The 26134-nt window shown below is 30.3% G+C and overlaps 1 protein-coding gene across 2 annotated transcripts in view; it reads left to right on the top strand.

The window, feature by feature from the left end:
* The window catches only part of LOC100570041 (ell-associated factor Eaf), a 62031-nt gene that overhangs the window by 10399 nt on the left and 25498 nt on the right, over positions 1–26134 (top strand). The window contains exon 1 of one of the 2 annotated variants that reach the window (XM_008184818.3): positions 15027–15407. The exons of the other annotated variant lie outside the window; for it this stretch is intronic. The gene's annotated coding sequence lies outside the window, so the exon portion shown is untranslated. Of the gene's footprint in view, positions 1–15026; positions 15408–26134 lie in introns of those variants that run through there. 2 annotated transcript variants of the gene reach the window in all.

The following is a 26134-nucleotide window of genomic DNA, read 5'->3' as shown; positions in this document are numbered from 1 at the left end:
AGTTCGATACTAGACAATTTAGATTTTGTTTTTACATTTGAAAATTTAAAATGAAAGTAAGGAAGTGTTCAATTCTGGGATGTTCAAGCGTAAAAAAAAATCCTAAGATTTCTCTATTTAAAGTTCCAAAGAATAATTCTTTGGCATGGAATTTGGCAATCAACAAGTATATTTGCAAAGACTCTGTTACGCAATTTGTGTGTGCTGATCATTTTCTTCCGGAAGATATGTCTTCAACATATTATCTGCTGTTGAATTATCTTTTGAAAAATTCTGTGACAATAATGATGTGTTGGAACTCACTTTGGAAAATTTCTTTTCAGAATATGGACCAATTCAGTTTCCATGTCAAAACCATAAAAGTGATGTACTAATGTCTATTATATCGTATTACAATATTACGAGAATGCATCAGTACACACTTATATTAAACAAAAATAAAAATAAAAATAATGCGAAAAAAAAAATTTCAAAGCTTGTTTGTACCTAAAAACTATCAAATTAAAATTCAAAATATTGCAATATTGTTATTATTTTATATTACGCATTGTCATCATTAAAACTGAATAATAGATGGCACTGTTTTCCGAAAACTCCCTAGTCATTTTGACATTTCGGTTCCACTGATAATGCTTCGAGACCAGTCCATTATAATCATAGTTCGTGCCATCGACCCATTAGAAAAATGTTATCACACGGCATACGGTTTGAATCGAAAAGTCACGTGATCTATGGGGACCCCCGCATACAGCGCTCATATTGGTTCAAATTAAAACTAATAAAAATTGTTATGTTATACCTATATACAATAAAAATATATACAGGTGTTCCAAATTTCGTGTGACAAAAGACTGAAATTTGGAAGACACTGTATAATGATCATATTATATTATAAATTATAAAATAGTCCACTAGAGGCGCTAGTGCCGGGGTCCGATTTAAATCCTAGAACAATATAGAAGCGAAACTCGATCAACTGGTTGGGGTTTTGTTTCCCTATGATCTGAAGTCTGAACCTCCGAAAAACATGGAAACGTTTCCGTACACCAACATCATGTTAAACATGTTTACGTAAACGTTTCCCGAAACATAGGCGGGATACGCTACGCGGGATCAGCTTGTTTACCATTCCCTATTTCACGTATGCCACGCCCCCACGAAACCATGTTCAAGGCCACAATCGTCCGATTCGGCCAGTTCACGGAGTTTCGTACCCCTGGATTTAAATCCAATGCCGTCTTATCATAGCTCGTTGGGCAAACATACTATCTTAAATCGTGGGTGATATTAATTGCGCGTGAATGCATGATATCAATTGTGCGCATGCGCATTTGCACATATTCACCTTAGTTATGTTATGTTGGCTTCAGATATTTAGCCAGTAGGTCTATCCATAGTGTATGATTTAAGCCCTGTAAATGATTACATCTGGACACGGACTAAGATATAATGGACTGGAAAAGAGTAGCTTATCAGTGGCCATTAATGTATTGACAAATGGTTAAGTGCAGGGGGCTGCAAGGGGACCCAGAGTTTACAACGTCATCTGTATAAAACACGGTTAAGTAACATTTTAAATGCTTCGGCATCAAACTCATTAACTGATAGGCAAGAGTATACACTATACACGATGTAATTGCAAAACAAAGTGCACCACAAGAAAATTTGGTTATACGGTTGTAGAAGTGTTGGCATATTATGTTGTACAAAATATCATGACAGTTATGTTGCAAGAAGACATAAGTAGAATAATTTTACGTTTTTTTTAAATAATAACTTTTGTATGGAAAAATAATTATAATTAAAATTAATAATACATAAGTATAATATTGTTTAATAATAATAATTATAATTAATAAAATTAATTATTAACATTTATAATTAAGCATATTATTTCTATTTTATATTATTGTCTAAATATTGTCTATAGACTAGTGGTGCGCAACCTGGGGATCGTGAAATTTTATTAAGGGGTCGCCAATAATTTTGCACTAAATGAAAAAGTTTTATAGGTAGGTACTATGTATATTAGTGGTTGTCTCATGGTAAAATATTATCACGCCTTTTTGAACTCAGAGATGAAGCACGAATATTTCTTCTGGAACGTAATAATACACTTTCGGAACATTTTTTAGACTAGCAATGGCTTTCAATTCTGGGTTCTCTTGCAGATATATTTGAAAAACTAAATTGTCTAAATTTAAGTCTACAAGGAAAAATACTAATATTTTATTTCTTTCTGATAAAATCAATGCTTTTAAAAAGAAAATTCTTCTGTGGAAAAATTATATCGACGATGACAAATTTGAAATGTTTTCATGTTTATTAGAATTCCTCAATGATAATGATGTGGATATTAATATGATAAAAGCAATTATAACTACTCATCTAATAAGCTTACAAACAAACTTTAATGCATGGTTTGAAGATTTCCGAGAAGAAAGTATAGGTTGGATAAGAAATCTATTTCATTTTAATATCAATGAAATAAAATTAGGAAATTTAAAAATAAGCGAAGAACTTATTGACTTGTCATCAGATAAACATCTACGTATCAGATTTCAAGAGAATGCATGTGATACATTTTGGATTTCCATCAAATCTGAATATCCAGAATTATCAAAACAAGCCATATCAATTTTACCTCCTTTTGCATCAACTTATTTATGTGAAACAGCATTTTCAACACTAACGATAATTAAAAACAAATATCGCTCCAGATTAAATGTTAAAGCTGATTTAAGAGTAGCAGTGTCAAATATCAAACCAAACATAGAATCAATCATGTCTACAATGCCAGCTCAGGCCTCTCATTAAAATAATTAAATAGTAATTTTATAATTTTAAAAATATTAAAATTTTGATTATCATTATAAAAATACATTTTTTAATTTTAGATTTTATAAAACTCTAATTTTGTATTTTTTTTTTCATATTTTTGATTAATTAAATTAAAGAAATATTAAAATTACCTAAAATTAACGATTTAATTATATGAATAAAATGTGTGTATACAATATTAAGACTATTAAGTAAATTTATATTATACACTTACATAATGTTGGTAGGAGGGGGGGTCGTATTATCAAAATAAATCATTTTGGAGGGTCGTGGATCAAAAAAGGTTGCGCACCACTGGACTATAGTATACTAGCTATAGTATAATATTAATAGTTCAATATTTAAAACTGAAAACTATAATTCAAATATACTTTAAAATATAATATTAAAATCCAATATTACAGGCAATAAGAAAATATATCTGTACGTTTTTTATAAAACGCATGTATTTATAAAAGTTAGGTGTATTCATAATGATTTTTTTAAATATCCGTAGATATATTGAAACATTTTGTAGATTTAAATTGTATTTATTTATTATTATGACTTTTTATTGCTTTTTATTAGTTTGATTAAATTTTTGAAAGAAATAAGCGAATCCCGATGCCCAAACCAAGCGGAAATGGTAAGGAGGAAACTCGATAAAGCCCTTCTAAACTGTATATAATTTCCGTAGAAAAGACTGTAGCAATTCATTAATACGTAATTTCTTATTATAATTCTTATATTCTTATTTACTTTTTTAATTTCTCAATTCATGTTTAATATTTTTTTCGTTGTTACTTTATTATTTTACTATTATTAGATTTAAATTGATGAAGATAAATATATTTTTACTTATTTACTTATATATAACTAATAATGTAATATACTAATATATTTCAATAAATACTTACAATAAAATAATAAACTATTAATTCAACAGTAGTAGAGAAACTAATAAGAAGTTACTATTTAATAGTACTATATTTACATAATATTTCCCCCCTACTTATTAGTTATCATTGTGCATTTTCATAATTTAATATAAAAATCATTTGATAAATCATTTATAATAAATCCCTTGCTTATAATACTATAAAATGTTGAATAGAGTAGGTTAGTTATGCTTTTTAGTATTTCATGGATTGTTATAATGTGTTACCAATACACAGAACAAGTTTAAAAATTATACCAAATATCCAAATCTTACACGCATTTATGTTTAGTTTATGCCATTCAAAAAAAATATTATATACTTACGCTGAATGATGAATCAATTTCATATATGGCTATATAGTATATACAATGAAAATAAATATTTTTAACTATTGATCTTAAACTAGGTTCCAAACTTTATATTTTTCGTACCTACACATTGAAATGTAAAAATTTAGTTTTTTTTATATGTATTATTTTATAAATAAATTAATAGTAATTTATACACAAAATGATACAATATACATAATACATATTACATACCTATACCGGGCTATATCTATCATATTATATAAACTATATAAATATAATATTATATTTATAACAATATATTATGTATAATAGTATAAGTATACATTTTATAACCTAACCTATCACCTAAATATTAGGCATATTTTATAGTATTTTATCCTTAGATTTTTGTAACGGGTAACGTGATTATGTGAATATTCAGCTACAGTAAAAAACTAAAAAAATCAATATTTTTTCACGAACCTTTATACAATATATTTTATGGACATCATTCCGACACAAAACTGTACAATTCTAATGAAATTATGTTATTGTTTTATTGTGTATAAATGTATAATATATATTTTATTATGCGTCTATATACCTCAATTTATAGGTATAACAAAAAGTTTTAACCTATTAAATTAATTATTTTCAAATGTACATACATATACATCAAAAGTATATACTTTAACTAATATTGTTATTGAGTTATGTTCATATTATATGCTAACAAGTAGCATTTTCTAAATAAAACTTATAAATCATAACGCAATTATATATAAATTCAACTACCTAAATAATATTGGTAAATGAAAAGAAATTAAATAAGCAAGTTATTCGTTATGTTACCAAAGTTAATTTTAATATATACATGGATACTATCACACGGATCAATATGATTATACATATAAGTGCTTAGGTAATTGTCTACATTTTACGCTTATACATAATAGGTACATTAAAAACCAATAGGCTACCTATTTCCGATAAAAATGTTATTAGTCCAAGAGCATGAGAACCTATATATTTTATATTTGTAGTTCTATAATAATCCGGCTTAACATATTATATGTGTATACTATTACTATACATAGGTACCTAATACGTTTTGCATTTTTATTAGTTATAAAATAAATTAATACATTGTTAACTAAAAGTAAATTTTAACACATATGATATATCAATAGTTATTTTGATAGTTAAAAACAATAATATATTAAATATAATATACCTAATATTTTAATAATTATTAATACATATAACATAGGTACGTGATTTGTGTTTGGAAAAAATTAGTTTAATATACCTACCATAATAGTTACCTACCATATTAGTTATACATTTTAACACATTATAAGTGTTAAAATGTATAATTAATAGAAAAATAAATTACCAATAGCATCTGATAGCGATATAAATATTAAAATATATGGATTATTGGCTAACAGAATCCGCATGCGCAGGCCACAGAATCGTTTTTCGTATGCAATGATAATTGAATTTCAATTTAACACAATATCCATTACACATAACAATGACCTACTCAATGATTAGGTACATTCGAATACACAGCAGAGTAACTGCCCCGTTTTTTTTGTAAATATATAAATGAGTTTTGGGAGAACATTTTTCTAGTTTTACTACCAATGGTGTAGTGATGTCCTACTCCTACAGCGTAGGTAAATACTAAATAGGTAAATTTCTACTACAATAGTTGAACATTTTGGCTGATTGTACGATTAGTAAAATAGTAAGAGACGCGTAAATCTGAAATCCAAATCATTAGCGCTATCTGGGAGTATTTTAAAAATAAAATGAAAATAGCCATCTAGGTACCTATATTATGACATTTTACAAAATTCGTTTCGGTAACGCAACAAGTTTATTCAAACAATATCTAACGTATTTGGACTCTGGTCTTCGGAACATGATTTATTGTTTCGATCGATGACACTATGATAGCTACTTATTTTTTAACTGGCTACGATGAGAAAATTATCAAATTATTTAGTACCCATCCACATATTGTGTATCTAAAATGCTGTAATATCGAATATACCGAGAGAGAAAAAACCCTCTATAATTAAAAAAAATTTTTTGTTATAAAACCGTTCACCATTGATTCAAAATGTATACCGACCATCACTGACGGAACGAGTGAGTGGACGCGAAGAATAAGGGACTCTTATATTGACTAAACACACACTGAAGTGAGTAAGAGAAGAGGTAGGGGGTACTCTGAACGGAAGAATCCTTACAGGTGCTTGTTATGTAGCCCCTGTATATGTACCATATGTCAGTATTTATATATATAGTATATACATTATACATATAGACTGTGTGTGTGTATCATATAAACACACACACACACACACACACATCTATATATATATATACACGATATAGTAGTGGTGGTGAACTTGAAGAGGGGAAGGGATGATATTGTGGAGGTCGGTGTAGTAGGTGAGGTTTACTGACCCACGGCACCGTATTGATCACCGCCCCCTCAGTGTGGCTACCAACCCTCCGGGGTGGTGGTGATCTCCCTTATCATCGACACGAGTGGTCGCACGTCAACGTATTGATCCCCCACTCCTTGAGTTTCTCTGTATATACTTGCTTATATATATAATATATATATACCTATACATCTCAAAGCCGTACAATGTTATATACTGTTGTGAGGTCTATGTACAGTTTTTCGACTTCGATCGAAAATATTGTGATTCTTATTTGACACAAGCCACTCTCTTACAATTTATTTTGTATAATACATACTGCCACAAATATAATATATTATATCAATATTATTCGCGTTAGTGTTTTACGCAAGTATTAATATAATGCTATTATTTTATATACATTTTATTTATTTTTTTTTTTTTTTGGTGGGGGGAGGGGGCGGGGGGATTATCACTAAGGGAAATAAACATTTTTAGCGTTAATAAACAAATATTGATAATTTACCGTTTTGTATTTATATATTATCATAAATGTGTTTGACCTTAACCTTTTTTTAAAAATGTAGATAATATAGGTATGAAAACATTTTTTTAAACATCTCGTAGGGGTGTCATCCAACCCCTTGTGTATACCTGTATTATTATTACATTAAAACATTATATTATACAGGTATGTAAATGAGTAGTATTTATAGTTTCAGGAAAAAATCGGAATGAAATAATCATTATAAGTATAGTATACCTTCACAGTACCCATTTAATATATTAGATTATACTATGGGACAATTTACATACACAAGAGCGTAACATGACATTTCATTAGGGGGGGGGGACCAAGTATATTTTTAAAATTTTACCCCAATTTAAAATTTCATTAAGAACTAAGACGTCCATCCTACAATAGTGTTGTCTCCATTTTACATTTTTACACACGGACAACATAGCAAATTATCATTCGCCAGTTTCAAAAGTAATGCTGTTAGTTTTGATAGTAGAGTGAATTTTAGAGTTATATTGACTATTGAGTGAGTAATTTTTTAGTTATTTTAATATTAGAGTTGGTTTTTTACGATATTTTAATTTTTAGGTTAATTATGAGGTTTTTCAAATATTAATGTTTTACATACTCATAACTCACTTAAAAATTAAAATATCGTAAAAAACCAACGAGAGAACACAGATATTGTTGTTACTTAAAAGTTTAATAACAGGTCAATTCACTCTATCAAAACTGATAGCACCCTATTGGTCTGATATAACTAGCTATCAAAAATTTGCTAGTCGTACGTATGTAAGACGGAGACAACACATACGGGTGCAACGTCCTTTTAACATTAATATATTTTGTTAGGTATTGACGGGGGGGATTGCGCCCCTCTCCATGGCTATGCCCTTGGTCATACACATAAATACATAATATTATGGCCCTCTAAACTCCAAATATAACAAAACTATGATTATATAGCAGTAATATAATTCGAATACAGAAATACAGAATACATAAATACATATAAATCACAAATACATAAAATTCTAAATAATGAACTATAATACCTATTATACATTTATACAGTACCTATTTAGGGGACAAGTGTGGATAATAAGTAGATCATCACTAATCAATGTATTAAAATATTATAATACCAATATAAAAGTTAAATTAATGATACAATTAAAGCACTTATTATATAGAAGTATATTTTTATTTTTATTATCGATCAAACTGGAATTCAAAAATAATATAATAATTTTTTAAATATATTATGCTATTTCTGTGTATTGTTGGTATTTAGGCTGAATTATTAAATTTGTTATAGGTTTAGATATTGATTAATTGGCAACTTTTTTGTACTCTCCGATTGTGATTTCGATACTATAAGTAAGCTGATATTTAAGTCTGTTTTTTGCGTAAAAGTGTTGAGTTCTAGTAATTCTACACGTTTTTAGTGAATTTTTGGGTAATTTTTCAATTGCTATGTAATATTTAAAGTTATACTAATTTTAAAAACAAATATTGTTGAATTATTATAATATAGATATCTTCTTGAAGACATGACAACAAGAAATACCTTAACTAGGTATATATCTATACTTACGAAAACAAAATGGTTGGATTGGTATCTTAAAAATATAAATGTGACTTTTTCAGCTTGATAAAATTAAAATGTTGAGACTTTATAAAATAAAAAAAAGAACTTATGTTCAGTGGTTATTTTATTTAAAGTGTATAGTAAATAATTCTTTAATAATTAATTAAATAAAAATATGATATTTATAAGTAGAATGTTGTTATTTTAAATTATTTTTATTGTAATACCATTGACTATTGAGTACCTACTCAATGGTAGGTAATACGTATTACATATAATTGATACAGATATAGAGTAAATTTTACCATTAGAGTTTTTATACAACAATATTCTTTGTCCTTGTTCTAGTTATAACTTAAAAGTCTTACGTTTATAAATTATAAACTTAGAACACTTTTAATAAAATATTTCAGGTAGACTTTTAAATAGATATTATATTATTATGTTAATCCAATAATACTTTTCGAATATTCTATCAGTAATTATAAAAGTTATTTTACATAGATAATATTAACTAATTTGAATTAATCTAGGGTGGCAAGAGTAGTTTTTCCGAGAAATATATTATATAAATGTGTTCAGGACATAATAATGTAGATTATCAATATTATAGAACTGCAGGTTCGTACTACTCTTTTCTGAATTCCATGTTTCAATTTCATGTTGGTATTAATTTATTTAATAACTGAGTATACCGCAAATAACTTACGCATAATATTTGACGGTCATTATTATTATTTTTTAGTTTTTCTCACTCCCGGCAATGCGACAACACGTGAAACTGTGAAAGCATCTGCAACTATGGTCGGCCCAAATGGCACACCCACTTGTGTTCTTCTCTCGCATCTCTACAACACATGCGTTCAAATCGCTCGCCTTATATTATGTATATTTCTAATAAAAAAGAAAAGAGAGAAAAAAAACTAAAACATAATAAGTCTATTGTCGTGGCTGACTTTCGAACGCGTATAGTACCGGAGGGGATTTCTGAAAAAAAAAATTAAACACATCCTTGCCTCTATAGTATGTACCTATAATGTATATATACAGCTGACTCGTTACTGTGGAAAGTACAGGCTATTGTTCATCATCTATGTATAAACCAAATATTTGAAAAATTTAGAGAATTTTTAGAACACTATTATAACATTTTTCACACGTCTTGTTCTAAATCATTAAAAATTTTCTTTTATTTGTGATTATGATTATTTAGTTGTTACTTGTTAGTTAAATATTATATTATGTATACCTATGACTTTTATCCAGATTTTATAACATTAAAAACCTGGAACATATTAACATCACTAATTAGTAATTACATAACTATAAAACGATGAATATTTATGATATATATAAGCACAAGGTACATTATAAATTATAATATAAGTGTAGGTACTAGGTATAGTATATATAATATTTTATACTATTTGTATAAAGATAAATATGATTTTATTCAGTCAAATTAGACCTAAAGGGGCCAATAATTAGATGTTGACAGCCGTCAAAGTGCTTCCATTAAAAGCAAACAGCATAGACTGAGATTATAATTTGTAATATAAATATTGTATAATATGTTTGATTAGGTTAGGTTAAAAGTGTAGAGCAACTACAGCAGTCTGTAATATCATAAATACAAAAAAAGTTGTATTAGTTAAAGGAAGGTAGTTTTAACTTTTGACAATAACGCATTAAAAATAGTTTTCTAAGAAAGATAGGTATGCAATTTATATTTCATGGATTTAATGTGAAAATTAAAGACTATTTTCATTAATACCTAACTTAAATTTTTATAATTTATCTATCAAATCTATAATATTAAAGATTTAACCTCAATTTTTTTAAATCACATATAAACGAAATACGAGCCCCATTGTATACCTATATATTATACATCAATTTTAATTGTACAATAATATTGGTCATATTATTATTGAATACTAACCAATGTTACAATACTAATAATTAATAAAATACTAAACAGAAATAATATACTGATTAGAAGTACCTAGTTACAAACACTTTTAATTTTAGGTAGGTAGGTATATATATTATTTTAAAATAACATACTTATAAACAATATTTTTATTGTAAGAGCCTACTTTAAATTTAAGTATGTTAAATTGGGTTTTTAAGAAACATCCCTAATTGTACTTGCTGGAAGTTAATAATAAATCATACAGTTGTTTAAATATTTAAATCATAGTCTCGATATTTGTAAGATTTCATTTTTTTCTACCACGTAGGTTTAGATTATTTGAAAGTTTTTTCAGTCTAATCATGCTAGTAGTTGGTAAAACTATTTCATAATATTATGCCATAGAACGTATACAAAGTCATTTTCAACTAGGTATTAATTCAAATTTTACAAATCGTTTAAATTGTATTTAAATATATAATATAGAATATAGAAAAATTCTTTTAATCACCAACATGAACATTTCGTAAAATAATGACTGTTGCTAAAGTAGTGAAGTAGAATGGTCAGAATATAAAAAAAAAAACTTAACGGTAGTGGGATGTACTGATGTATTATATGGGGACTTCTGCAGGTTGCATGTAACGGTTACTGTTCAGTAAGTACGATATGGGCTCGTTCCTATTGTTCAGTAACCTAATGCATAACTCGTTCGTCGGCTGCTTATCGCAGAAGTCAATATTAAAAATTATCGCCTTCAACACATTTAGGTAACCATATTATTCCGTGTTAATATTAGTGTTACACAGTTACGCATACAGTAAACTTGACATTCGTGTAACGATATCTTGGTCGGGCTGCAGGTCATGTTAAACATGAACAATAGGCATCTGAATTCAGACGATAATGATTAATGGACCTAATAGAATGAAATCAAAATATCTACCCCAGTGGCGTGTAGAACATTTTTTGTGTGTGAGGCCTAATGCATTTTTATTTTTACACCACCACCACCACTACTTTTATTAGTACAAACTGTAAAATTTACAAGTCCCCAATCTTCCCAACAGTTTGTTATTATTTAACATTTAATTCTCTATTATGATTTATGACTGCAGTCTGCAAGTCTATTTTATATTATTCTCATGGCCTCACATCAGTACATGTCACCATCCACCCATTTATGTTGAGGCACAGGCCTCAAAAAATTATCTTCACCACGCCACTGATCCAGTGGCGGATCCAGGGTTTAATCTTTTTCTTTTTTTTTTGGGGGGGGGGGGGTGGGGGGGTGGCTCCTAAAAAAATACTACTAAGCCATAAATACAATAATTATAATATAATACGCAACTATTGTAAATGTTTTCATTCCAATAACTTTCCCAATGGTTTCCAAAATAGATAAATAGATTGTGTAATTAATTATAATGCGTTGCATTACACGCTTTAAAAGGCCCCTGCCCTCTCCCCCCTGGATTCGCCACTGTACTGATATACCAGGTGTACTTGTAATATGAGCGATGACTTCTGAGAATGTGTTAGGTTTGGTCAAGGAACTTGCAACTTTTATTGCAGTATGGATTCAGACAAGATTCAAATTAAGGTCGACAGTGGTCGAAATTGCAACTGGTAAATAATTATAATTTTTAATGATCTTTTGGAAAACATTGTGTTCAAGTAATTCTATTACCACTTATATATGCCATAATCAAATTATTTATCTTTCGTTTTGATGAAAAAACAAATAACAAACAAACCTAAAGTCCATATTGACAAAGAACAAAGTTAAAACTGCTAAATAGAAATGGGTAAAAGGGTGATACAGGTGATACGGATATTCTTTTAACTGGCATTGGTTAACCTAATGTTGTTATAATTTTTATAATGTATATAATATAATAATTATGATATAGTGAAATATGTGCGTACAACGCACTTGGATACGAATTTATCATTACAAAACTATGTTGACGAAAACATTGTGGCGCCATTAATTTTCCGGATCACCTACGTTTAAACATACCAATATGGCAATAAAGTATATATCATACGCATGAGCATTTGTTTCTTAACCAATACACGAATATTTTAGAATTTAAATTATTATTATTATTAATATTATTTGTACAAACTGTGTTTATTTATTATTACACAGCGGTTTATTAACTGTTGACTGGTTCAAATAAATAAACAAACATAGTTTACATATTTTTGTTTGAGTTTGTACGTAAGTAAGTTGACCTTGGGTTTAATAAATGTTCATGCATCACCAATATTACAATATTTTAAAACATTATATCAGTTGGTAGTTATGCTATACATACCTACATAATATTGTCTGAGGAAAATATGTCAAAAGGGTGTAGGGAATAATCTGATCAGTTCTACAATATTATTATGATGGTATGGTTTGTAATGGGAACCATCACACTAAACTGTGTGCACTTATGAAATAATTGGCCGTTCCGTAAACAGTTATAAACAACATACAATGTGTTCAGTAATAATAATAATATGTGACACGTAACTGAGTATTGACACGATCAATCGCTGTTAAGTAAATATTAAAATAATAAACAGCCCGCACGATCCATATGACATGGCGTGTTGGCATACATATCGTAATTAACGTATGGATTACAAATAAATAATAATGCAATACTTAGTATAATATTATTAATTATTATAAATATAATTATTGAAATACGAATTAAACGAATGTGTCATATACTTATATTATATGTGTCGATTCTACCGATGAAGCGGCGTGACCGATTTGTTCGTACGTTATCAAATCGTAATTATTACGATGATAAGATAAACGTTTTTCATTACCGATAATTTGTATACTTAATACTTATCCAGGGCCACAGATGATAAAATAATGGTTAGCTATTCGACCTTATCAGGAGGGAATTTTTAATAAATTAAAATATACCCTATGTTAGACAGAGAAACCCAAGAGCACAGATAATAATAGCATATAATATTATATTGTATAAACATTAAAAATATATTTTTTTATCTTTCACAAAAACGACCAGAAGTCCAGAACCTTATATTATAATTTATAGTGTTGATATAGCTATGGCCAATCTATATCTTCATTATCTATATTCCATGTCCACTGTCTAGGGCAGTGTTTCTCAACCCTTTTATTGTGGCGACCCCCTTTTTGAATTTCAATTTTTTAGCGACCCCTACATATATTTTTTTTAAATACTATTAATAATCAATATGAAAATTACTGTGCATTGTACACAGCATAAAATATAATACTATATTTAATTATACAATATATAATATTATAATTATTTTTAATCAACAAAATGTATACCAAATATTTACAGATACATATAAATATATAATACACACAATTTTAATTCGTACGCGACCCTAAATAATAAGTTGGCGACCCCCCGGGGGGTCGCGACCACCAGGTTGAGAAACACTGGTCTAGGGCATGTAAAACCACTAAAGCCATACAAGTATACAACACGTCGTAACTTCCTCGTCGAAGACCATAATCTCGGATAAAGTATTATAATAACTCTGTCCCGTCCGGGGATAAAAATATTTCGTCCAGACTAAAGGCAAGGTCAAAGATTACGTCGTTTTCCTGAGTGGAACCAAGTTGCAACTGTGCAATTTTTCCGTTACTCGTTCCGCAATGCTCGGGGAGCGAAACGGAACGTTTCTGCTGCGTTCTACGGCAATCGTTTTGCCAGACGTACTGGGAATATTCTTATAAATTCGAAATCGTGTGCGATTGCCGATTCCCAATATATAAGTAGGAGCAGTGGAAATAATAATAGGCCCGTCAACGGCACCCGTGGCCGTGAGGCGATTACTCGTTGTAGCGTTTCTATAAATACGCCGATGTAACCTTTATTTCATTCGGTCACTGAAAAGACGTTCGCGCTCGTCGTTTGACCTTTCCGACGGGCAGTCTCGAATTAAATTTTTAAAAAAAAATGACCAAACGGAAAAAAAATTTAGTCTTTGGCAACTGTTATGCCACTACGGCTAACAACCATCGGGACACGTCCAAGAAGGAGTGTAGGTACTAGAGTGCGAAAATAAACAAAAAAAAACTATTAAGGGGATTGGTGGCGGTGATTTCCTGTCTTTGTCTAACACACGCGCAACATAAGAATTTAGACGTATTATTTGTCCAGCGTACCGATTGATATAGTGAAGCGATAAGTTGTCGGCCATGTTACAACGTCCATATCCGACGACAATATTATGCGCCGCGGTCGTTATCACGCGAGCACGTGTGCTATTTCGGGCGAATACTGATAACTTGCGCCCGCGTGAAAATTATCATGATAACGCTAGCGACGAAATTCGTCGCAGCGGGCGGACGGGCGCGTGTCTAGCGCGGCGGTCTGCGCGCGCGCTCCCTGATCGAATAGATATGGGTGGGGTGGGTGGCGCGGGCGTGGCACTTAACGCGCGAAACAGCCTTGGGGCTCGTCTCTGCCGCCGCCGTCGTCGTCGTCGTCGTCGTCGTCGTTGTCGTCACCACCACCTCCGACGCTGCGCCGCCACACCGTGCGCGCCTCACACACAGTGTGACTATCGTGGTGTCGTGCTGTACTGCCGTTGCCGTCACTCCGTACTCGTTGTCGTTACCGGTGCTCTTCTCCGCGATCGTTTGCCGCGCGAAAATTCGCTCGTCGTATTCATATTATAAACCGTTGCCAAGTGGTTTTCCACAGTCTACTGAGTGCGTCGATTGTTACGATTATTTTTCTTTGTAGTTTTACTCGTCGGTTTTTGCCAAATTCAATCCAACCGACGAAAGTTTGGTTTTGAATTTTTATCGCGCCCAGGAAACAGTTGTTAACATTTTTATTCGTCTCGTGTCTGGCACCACAAACAGTAAGTACGAACACCTATTACACTCGTTTATAATTTTGTCATTACATACGGTACGATTGGAGACTTTCTAGTAAGTGAGCAGTCGTAGGTTTTTGGGTTGACGGTGTTATTTTCTAATTCAATTTTTAATATTATCGACTTTCTTGACATGGTGAACCGAATAACCGATTAATATTACGGTATATTATTACATTATTAGGTTTAAAATTATACTTATATACTAGTATACTACATATTGCCATATTAGAGATATGTTTAATGAGCTAGAGTTCTGGTGCTTATATATACTTAATGGATAAAGCAGAACTGCATAAGTGACTTTTAAGATTTAAGATTTCTAGAAACAAACCTTTTTCTGTCTAATTGTACTACATTTGCATTATTAAACTTGTACATCAGAGTATTCTATATTACTTAATAGTTAATATTTTGTCGGGTCACATTCATTTTGGTCTCTTTAATTTTCTTAATTGTGGTGTACTGTCGTGCCAAGGAAAGAAACAAATTGCTTGTTTGAAATAAAAATTAATGTTTAAAATAATGTTTTTCTTATTAGAAAGATTTTTCCATTGATTAATTACGAGGTTTAATATTTAACTGTATGTACGCTTTTACATTTGTTTGTATATTTTATAGTTTTAGTATACCTATACTAATATGAAAAAAATGGAATTCAGTTATTTTTTTAATAGGTAGTTAATTGATTACCTAATGGTTATTATTGCTTATTGATTAATACTCAAAAAATATTATTTTAGTTATTCTTTAATTAATATAGGTATATTATTGAAAAAGAAACCATGAATTTAGAAATAATATTTAATCCAACTGTTTTTTGCGAAAACAGGTACAATGAGTTTTTAAAATGGAAATTGTGTGTAAAAAGTGTACAACTATTTATGTTTTATAATATTCAACAACTTATAAGTTTTTAAATAATAGGAGGGCTCATACGTACACGGAGACATTTACAATTTAAGAAGTATTAAATGTAGCAGAGTATTATATTTTTATGAATGTGGTAGGTACCTTATTTCTTGGAATAACTGAATAGAAAATTGCGAAGAAAATTGTAACTGAAAATAAGTGAAAAAATATTCAAAATGTAACCAATTATTTATTACCTGAGACGAGTTTAAAATGGAGACATTTCCTGGGAAAACCATTTATAAACTATTTAAAACAAATTGTAATGATTGAACATCAACCCCAGACGTTTTCCTCAATTTAAATATGGTTGAAAACTTTTGAGAAAACAAATAACCGTAACCCAATAATGAGTGTGAACCTAATTGTGGGTTTATACTGACTAAAAACGGACGGACCTCGGAATAAGTTTCAATTACGCTCTTTGACGGTGAAGGTGAACTGTCCAAGAACTTCCTATAAATTGACTTACTTTCCTTTATTATACCATTCAAAACACTGTGAACTCCTTCAGAAACTCTCCAAGAAATTACGGACTAAAATAATATACAATAGACCCTCTAATGTACAATATACTATGTAATATACTATAAAGATTAAAGGTGGACTTACTTTAACAATTGAATTCTTGTTTACAATATTTCATATAATATCACAATATTCTGTTAGTATTGGTAAATACAAATTATTTCCGGTATATGTGACGATTTTAGAATCACACGTGTTGTATGACAAGCACAAGACGATACGTTACGTACGTGAACCTAGACGAATACGAACATTTTACCTTGGTATTGTTATTGTATTGTCAACAAGTGGTTTCTGCGTTACTGTATTAGACCGGCATTTATCTACCAGTACGATTTTCACCCAGAATTTGACATTAAAATATTTTTTATTGTCTCTAGAAAGTATCATAACTATTTAAGTAATACAATTACACATGTACAAGACTTTTTGTATATCTATTTTCGTTCATTTTAAACTATCCGTTAACACTATTTTACTAATACTGTTAAATGTTTAAATTCTAAATACACTAAAATTATTTTTTAAAACTTATTTATAACGAATTTTACTAAACGTAAAACATATTACCAATTATTTTGTTATTTTTAAATGATGTACAATATCTATAAAATATTTGAGTTAAAGTCAATTTATTTAAATATGACTTATATTCTAATGGAATTAAGGAAGATATCATCACGAGACACAACTAACTTATGTATTAATCTATTATGATTTTTGAGACACAACGATCAAAATTGTGTATATAATCATCAAATTTAAGCTAATTAATTATTATTACAGATTGTAAAAACTAAAATTGATAAGTACAGAAAATTGGTATACCTAAAGTCAACTTCGTTTTATTTTATACTTGTTGGACTCGCTAAATGTTCGTTTTCGTATTCGCATATTTATTGAGTGTTCGGACTTAATAACACTATAGAGTACAATAAAATGGACTACCTAAATTAATATTGAAATATGCATGTTTAATAAACTTTAAATATCCCTTTAAGCTTAAGTCTTATTGAAAATAGCAACAAAAAAGTTTTTTTTTAATTAATTATTATTTATTAGTTATTCACTTACTTATCAAGTATATTACATTTTAGATTGAGATTGTTAAAAATTATATTTATTTGTTTTGATCTCTAATGCAATACAGTTCATAATTATCTAAAAAAAAAAATTAGATCTGACTGTTATCTGTTAACTTATAGGTAACTATATTTTTTGAAAAAAATATAAAATAAATATGATTTTAAACACAGATTGGCAAAAATAATACCAACACTAAGAAAGTGGCACTAGAAATCTAAAATACATATTATGATATATTAATATATTATGCAAAAATATGAAACTTTTAATTCTACATTTACAATGTCTGTTTGATGCGTAAAACAAATGTCTGCTATTTGTTATCTGTATTCTATAAAACTAGCAAATTCCATAGCCCCTGACATCAACTTAAAATATTATGTCGTTTTCACGTTTGTACTTTGCTCTCAACTTCAAGTTATATCTTATATCCTTTTCATTGTCCATAGGACGAGGTGTACAGAATCATACCAGTAATTATTATTACTATGATACGTAAAAATATTTTCTAAAAACAATCAAACTCATTAAAATAAAAAAATCTACGATCGACGAGGAGTAGTAGATGTGCAGCGTATTTTTCCCAATGTTTTTATATTATAAAGTAATAGTTTCTTTTTATGTTGTAGCTTGGTATAAATGATTTATTACTCAACCACTATAATTGTATAATAAATAATAATAAAGTCACTATACTGTATAGTGCGACCAATAGGTACTATAGTGTAAACATTTCAATAATAATCCATTGATACAAAAAATGGGATTTACACTTGTCACGATGCAGCAAATTATGATTTCTATGAATTATTTTTATTATTTATATTTTCTCACGTACAGTTGACAGGTGTTTACTACACTATTAATTAACACGATATTTGACCGTTGATATATCCACCACACCCTGTTTAATTAGAAAATATGTCATTCTAATTTTATCGCAAAAGAAATTTTAATCGGTCGACGTGTTTTATTGACGATAATATTATATTGTTAATCGGAATCTTTAAGTAGCCTTGGCTGATGCACGTCGCACGGAGTGCAGTTCATCTGATGCGATTGTATTACATCAGCAGTTTTATATTAAGTAGTACTTTGTCGAGCGGTTTAACTATTAAATAATATGAAAATATATTTTGGCACCGTTGATAAAACTGTCGACATTTTATTGTTAATCAAAAAAAAATATAATTATATCCCGGCTTAATATAATTATTAATATATTATAATGTAGGCATTTCCGGTATAATAACTTACCGATACGTATCAATTCTGGTGTATATTTTAAAATTGTCGGGGTTAATATAATTGGATTTCGAATTGTATGATGTCAAATAGGCAATAACACATATTTCATTCAAAAATTTTCATGATATGTATATGTTGTATGCGTCAATAACAAATCAGTATTCAAATCGGATATTACAATACAATAATATAATGACACTACGACGTGTTACCGTGGTAACGCCCAAAATATAATATAATTACCCCAATAAATATTTGACAACAATATTATATACTGTAGAGTGGAAAAGAGTAAATTTTGTGATCGAGAATTTATTAATGTTATTCATCACACGGTGTCTAATGTGGTCGTCGATATCGGAAATAATAATTTCATGTTGAGGCATTCTTAAACATTACAATTTAATATATTATTAATATTATGTAAATAATGTGTTGTGTAGACGCGTTTAGTTTTTTTCTTCAACCAAATAAACACAAAACTTTATTGCGTTGTACTGTTATTATTATTTTTTGTTTCGTTTGTCCGTTAGGCTTCCACGACTCCACGTCTATTCGAACGATTGTGAGGTAGATATAATTTCATAGTATTTATTTTGTCTTATCGTAACGGGGCCAAAGGTTATCATTTCGCCTTCTCCCTAACACAGGCGTACATATTGGTGTAGTGATGATGCCTGCAACCAGTGAACATATACACATTAAATCCGAGTGCTTAAACGTGTACTGAAATATTTTGTGATATTATATATTATTATGTCTGCCATATAGTAGGTATACTCAATACTCATACTTATTACAAACCGTTCTAGAATGTCCTATATAGTTAGATTTATGATAAAGTGTAAAAGATTACACACCCTTAAATATACCACGTTGGCGGTAACGTATAACCACAATATTATATTTTTATTTTTATTATTTTCATAGTTATATACCGGTAATCGGTAATATAATGGTCAGTTATATTTTACCACATATTTTTGCACGCATTAAATTCAAATTTAGTATACAATAGATAATATTACATTAATCCTGTTACGAATATAATATTGATTGTTTAGGAGGTACGTCTAAAAACTATAAAAATTGCGTTCAAATTCTAAAAGGTAGTCTTTTATGATTTTAGTTTTTATAATTTCGATTTATAATATATACCTGTAAATGCATATTAAACTATTGAAAGTATTATTAGATAATTTGAATCATAACTGAACATTATACTTACCGTTATTTTTCAACTTTTTTCTTTAAACGGAATAAAATTCCTAATTGTTTAAGATTTTCAATTTATTTAAAAAACCCTAGTAGAGATCAATTCGTATGTGTGCTGCAAAAATATTAAGAACCAATAAATTCAAAAGCTGCATCCAGGCTGCAGTTGGGCCCCAAAAATAAAATTTTAGATTGTTGGGTGTCTTTAGTTGCGTGCTGGATTTGTTTTGATAATACATATACAGATATACTATTTGGGTCCCAGATTTTGTATGCTTAAAATTTATGTTTATCATAGAGTGGTAGTGTCGACTGTACACACTCAACGGTTATTAGGATTTATTAGATTTCTATGCAAGACAATATTGATCGCATACAATATTTCAACAAGTGTAAATTTGTAATTTTGTAAAATGTACCAAAATGTAGTTAAAACTTACGCCGGTTGAAAAATGTAGTTAAAACTAACACCGGTTGAAATTTAGTTAAAACGTACACTGGTTAAAATGTCGTATTCGTCTAATAATTGTCTTGCTTCGAACTTACCACATCCAATTGACGCACGTCCAAATTACCACGTCTATTAATGACACGGCAGCGTGTAGGTGTAGTATACTAGTATACTTACCAAAAAACATTTGGCACCCAATTACCTGTAATCATCCCTAGTGTTTGGGACCACCTTGAATGTCAATTTTTAGGTATAGAAACCTCTGTAGAAACCAATTCGGATGCAGCTAATGACATGCTACCTAGTATTGTATAATTTATTTGAATAATTTGAATAATTTTCTGAAAATGTTTGACGACTTAACGAGTGAGCATATTATGATTCCGCTACTATACAAGAATATGTATAAAATTAATTAATTTTTATGTACCTACCTAATATAATATTATGACCGACAAATATAGAATATCATTGATGGATAACTGCTGTAAATTGGTAATGGGTACAAACGTTTATTTTTCCATACCAATAATATTAATTATTAAACGTATAGTCTTAAATCTTAATATATCGACATTTTGGGTGGTTCACTGTTCGCTGGTTCCAATAGAATTTCTAGAATACGCATATAGTTAACATCCATTGTCGTCAATTAACTGCATTAAGTAGGTATAATAGATAGAAAGGCCTATAATTATAAGCAGTATAGAATTTATGTAAGTATAATACTTAAAACATATAAATGTGTATTTTAGTTGTATGTTAACTGTTATAACTTATAAGTGAAATACAAAATTTTGTATTTTATTCTGTACAAGTTTGATTTAGACATTAGTTGTAGTTTAAATTGTAGGTATAATGTGTTTGGAAACATGAAAATATCATCATCATCTTTTTGCCCCTTGACACGAAAATTCGAATTTACGTATCCTATTTGCCTTTTTTTCGATATTGCTCTTTTTTTCTGAAACTCATGATATTATTTGGCAATGTCAGTACATCACTGTTAATTACGAATTGAAATATAATTTATTTTTCAATAGGCGTATAATAATATATTATACTATATTACTATATTAGTTGCAAAGTAATACCTAACTATAATAACTAATAAGTAAGAATAAGGGTTTTTTTTTATCATGTAGGTATGTTTTTATCGTTAATGCTACCTGGTGCACAATGCACATCAATCGTACGCTTATTACGCATAATACAAACAAATCGCATTTAAAATTCCTATTGACGTATACACCATATTATTTACATTATATAATATATTATGAAGATACAATCATTTTACATTCAATACGGTACGGATATCTGACATAATATCGTTAACCGTTTATGTAAAAGGCACACAGATATATAGGTATCTGGTAAAAATATCGTTTTTTATTTTTCCCTGTATACTTTATAGTGTAGGTATATAGTATATTTTATTCTAAACGTTCTAAAGCATTTGTATGGACGCGAACATGTTACTGAATAAAGACAATAATAATATACAATATTTGAATATTACAATAATATGTATAAATAAGATATCGCCGTGCTCGTAAATATCTCTGGGCGACGTGCGACCGCTGCTCACGTCCAAACTGATGGTCACGTTATTTAATGCAGTTTACGTGCTCAATAACCGCGTAAGACGGGTAGTAATATTTCGAAAAAATACAAATAAATCTATCTAGAAATGCTGAATTACGACGATTCGCCCGTTCGTCCACTCGTCGTTTTATACGTATTGCCTCCGATTGTTGTTGTTGTTATTGAAATAATGATAGTATTACCTATATATGTTTCGGCTGATGCCTACGAACGGGTGTCGTAATAGAAAAAAAAATGTACCAGTGTACCCTTTTCCCGCGCCCACCGTCGCGTGGCGCCAGAAATCGGTGTCGGATTCGCGGTCTCCTTTCTCCCAAAGTTTTCGCTCCACTCTGCCGCCGGTCGGTCGCGTCTCGCCCGGAACATGGTATAAAAAAAAAGAAGAAAAAACCTCCTAATAACAATATAATAAATAACCGTCGTCACCGAGACACCGCTGCCACCGTCACCGTCACTGACACCGACACCGCCGCTGACGTTGATTTCAATATCGCACGTTGCCATGTTTCACGCGTGTGTGCACTACATTTTACTCGCAGCAGTGTGCGCGCGCGCTCGTCTGCACACAAGCCGTACGCGAACAGCGGCGTCCAACGGTTTTATAATTTTTTTTTTTCATTTTCGTTTATATTTATCATTTCGTTTTCTAAAACATTTACATTTCTCCGTTTTGTTCGAGTTTCCTGCCTGACCTCACCGAAGTCCATTACTATTTACGGCGGTGATGGTGATGCATGACGACCACCGCTTATCGTTTGATATATTTTATTTATTATTATTTTCGTTTCCCGCTTTTTTCAATTTTTTTTATGTAAATTTCCGTCAAAACTTAGAAATGCGCATTGTAGCGGCGGCGGTGCGGCTGTGGCAACAATACGGCGCGAGAATATAATAAGTAATAACAACAATAACAACAACAACCACTACGACGACGACGACGACGACGACGCGAGTTTAATGTAGAACGTGCGACAACGCCGACTTCGACCTAATCGCGCACGACGTAAAAACCATTTCGTTATGACGGTAGGGTTTACGTCATACCTGGAGGATTTTACGATAATTGCTCGTTTAGTTGTTAATGTTATCGTCAAATCTACCCTCCAGTTACACCCTTTAAAGTTGAAATACTTGTATGTCTTGATACCATTGATTATATAGATGGTAAAACTACCCATACGGTATATCACAATGTCGAATATACACGCGTTTACCACCCCTCTCTTCCCATGGCAATAAAATATTTTGAATCCAATGCACGTTCACATTTCCGTAGTTGGGCCAAAAAATGTGTTATTATCGTTGTTACGATTTGTGTCCCCCATGTCAATGCCGTGACCTCGACGGTACCTCCGATGATTATCGAATAGTAGTTATAGGTTACAGTGGCGTAATTTGATCATGTTTGTGGGGCAGGGGGTTGAAACATTTATCCTCCCACCACTAAAATAAAAAATGTGGTTTTTTAGTATTAGCACCTCAGTATAACCACCGTTATCTGTATAATATAAGTACATGTATAAATGCATCATATAAATAATTAGGTACATACTTTGTAGATTCGTGGAATAATCTGTGTGTAGACGTAAAATACTCGAAATTACTTTAAAAGGTTACAACTTTGAAACTAGTCCGACCGACAAATTCTGATTGCATCATTGGTCTTATAACTCGATGAAATACATGGGTTTTCGAAAAAATTTCCATATATCGCTTTGGAGCTAAACAGCATTGTAATGTCATATTTCAATATATTGTACAATAGTAGATTAGTGTTTATTACAAACTAATATTATTATCTTAGTTATGCGTATAGAGAAATCAGGGGGGGAGTGGTCGGTTTTGTATGTGTTATTTCTATTAAATATACGCCTATAGTATCTAATATACCTATAAATAATAATATTTTTAGTTAAATATGGTTTGTGCCACTTTTCAAAAAAAAAGTCATAGCTCACAGGACACACAAATCCCTCTCCCCCCGTAATTACGCTACTCATAGGATGGTAGGTCATGGAGGTTCGTGTTATTTATCACGTATTTGATCATCGGCGACCCGACTTGCACGCGGACGCACGCCGTCGCCGGGCGGAGGATTTTCTCGTACGCTCGCGACTCGGCCGACTGCAGTAAAACACGGGGGAACCGAAACAATGGGACATTTTTCGGTAGTATATATTTAGTGAAATTATTATTGTCAGTCGGATAACACCGGAAATCAAACTTATTGGACCCGTGCGCGTGCGCGAGTGTGTGTGTGTACGTGTGTGTGCGTATACCTCCCATATGTATACACGAGTGCAGTGTTAGTATACAATGGTCGCGACGCGCATTTACGCACTGTTGCCAAGTCTAAGTATCATTATATAAATTATCTCGGGCGCGACTCATTTCCTATCTCGATGATTTTAAAATATGTAGCATATAAAATATTATAATATATGTGTATATATATAGTATGCAGGTACACGTACATACAAATATATATTTTAACGCGCGTGTGTGTGACGTAGTGGACACTAAAAAATTAATATGCAACATCCTTCATGATTTTTATCGTTACCGTAAAATGGCACTAGTTTATTTCGTATTACATTGTAATAATATAATATGTATACTGAGCGATTTATAACTGTAAATATACGTGAAAGGTACCTTTATGTTTTTCCAGTAACGAGACTTTGTAATATAGCAAACGCACTTGTAATTAATACTGCGTTCTAACTATTTATCGCAATAACACATTTTAAAATTACGCAATTTCAAGATAATTATCTAAACGTTGTAGCCAAAATTACTCGACTCCAATTGTCTGCGGGTTGTCTACAGTTGGTGTTTGTGTAAATGAACTTTTTAACTGAAGCAATAACAGTTGGTTTATAAGTACATTTTTGAAGCGTTAGCTCAACATAACATTTAGGTAGGCAATATCACTAGTTGCACCGCCTATATTGTTTTATACGACCCAAATGTTTTCTGATGAAATATTTAATACACAAATACCAAATTGCTAATAGTATATTAAATATTAATATAGATCACTAAATGCTAAACGTTTTGCAGAGTTACATTAATGGCACTAATAGAAATTTCACGAATGTTAATGTTTTCTTTTGTTATCAACACTGCTCAAAAACTTATCATAATTTCCAACGAGATAATGTATTATATATATTAACAACTGTAGTGAAGAAATAATGGCCTATAAAGCAGAAGATATACCAATACCATTATTATACAGCGTTTATTACAGTAAAATATCTAATGTGATAACAGAAATCAATCTGCTATTTATTGCTATAAAATGTCTAGTCGTATTATTTTCACAACTGTTAGTGTTATTCTTCGAAGTAGTTTTTATATTTAAATTTTAAAGACACATATTTTCTCTTGTTATTAAATTCAAAAAATTTGTGATGTATCATGTATGTATATTGTATAGTTCCATCGCAACTGTAAATATATAAATATAAACATACGCAAACCTAATTGTGTAACAAAAAACAATACTATATTATTGCGTCTTGCGCCCAGAGGCTTACCGCACAGTATTGCATTTTTCGAATGCCACAAAATATTTACGAGTTTATTTTTGTATTACCATACTACAACAGAAAACTAGAGTTGTTTAGGTACACTGCTGTAGAGACGGTCTTTAAATTTG

The sequence above is a fragment of the Acyrthosiphon pisum genome, chromosome A1 (assembly GCF_005508785.2).
Source record: "Acyrthosiphon pisum isolate AL4f chromosome A1, pea_aphid_22Mar2018_4r6ur, whole genome shotgun sequence".
In the NCBI taxonomy this organism is placed as follows: domain Eukaryota; kingdom Metazoa; phylum Arthropoda; class Insecta; order Hemiptera; family Aphididae; genus Acyrthosiphon; species Acyrthosiphon pisum.
The sequence above is the reverse complement of the archived record's forward strand: the minus strand, read 5'-3'. Positions and strand labels throughout refer to the sequence as shown.